Here is a 1,035-nt window from a genome sequence, read left to right on the forward strand (position 1 = left end):
TATTTTCTCTATGTTTTTCACTGCAAAAATGAGTTATGACTTTTCCAACAACCCAATAGAATGCCTATTATCAACAAGAAAAGTAGTAACAAGTGTGGAGAGGTTGTGGCGAAAATGGAACCCTTATACACTGCTGGGGGGAATGTAAATTAGGACAGCTACTATGGAAAGCAGTATGGAGGTTCCGCAAAAAATTAGGAATACAATTACCAGTGCATTACCATATGACCCAGCAATACCTCTCCTGGGTTTCTACCCCAAAAATCTGAAAACATTTATCCATAAAGATATATGTACCCTATGTTCATTGCAGTATTATTTACAGTGGCCAAGACATGGAAACAAACCAAGTGCCTTTTGATAGATGATTGAATAAAGAAGGTTGGTACATATATGCAATGGAATATTACTCAGTCATAAGAAAAGATGAAATACTGCCATTTGCGAAAATATGGATGGATCTTGAGATTATCATGCTAAATGAAATAAGTCAGGCAGAAAAAGTCAAGCACCATATGACTTCACTCATATGTGAGATATAAAGGTGAAAGCAACACAGAAACAAGACAAACAAAGAAACAAAAACTCATAGACACAGACAACAATTTAGTGGTTACCAGGGATTAAAGTGAGTGGGGAGTGGTAGAACAGGTTTAAAGGGGGTCAAATATATGGTGATGAAAAGAGAGCTGACTCTAGGTGGTAAACACACAATGCAATAAATGGATGATATATTATAGAATTATACACTTGAAGCCTATATTATTTTTACTAACCAGTGTCAGCCCAATAATTTTAATTAAAATTTTTTAAATATATAAAAAAATAAAAATAAATAAAAAGGGGAAATTTGGACATAGAGACATGAACGCAGGGAGAACATGTAAACACAAAGGCATAGACTGGAGTGATGAATCTACAGAGGGGAGGAAAAGAACACTTCCTAACATTTTTTGTGAGACCATAAAACCTTGAAAGGGTATTGCAAAACAATGAAAATTAAAATCAAATCTCTCATTAACATAGAGGCAAAAA

The sequence above is a fragment of the Hipposideros armiger genome, unplaced genomic scaffold, assembly GCF_001890085.2.
Source record: "Hipposideros armiger isolate ML-2016 unplaced genomic scaffold, ASM189008v1 scaffold_1663, whole genome shotgun sequence".
Taxonomy (NCBI): Eukaryota; Metazoa; Chordata; class Mammalia; order Chiroptera; family Hipposideridae; genus Hipposideros; species Hipposideros armiger.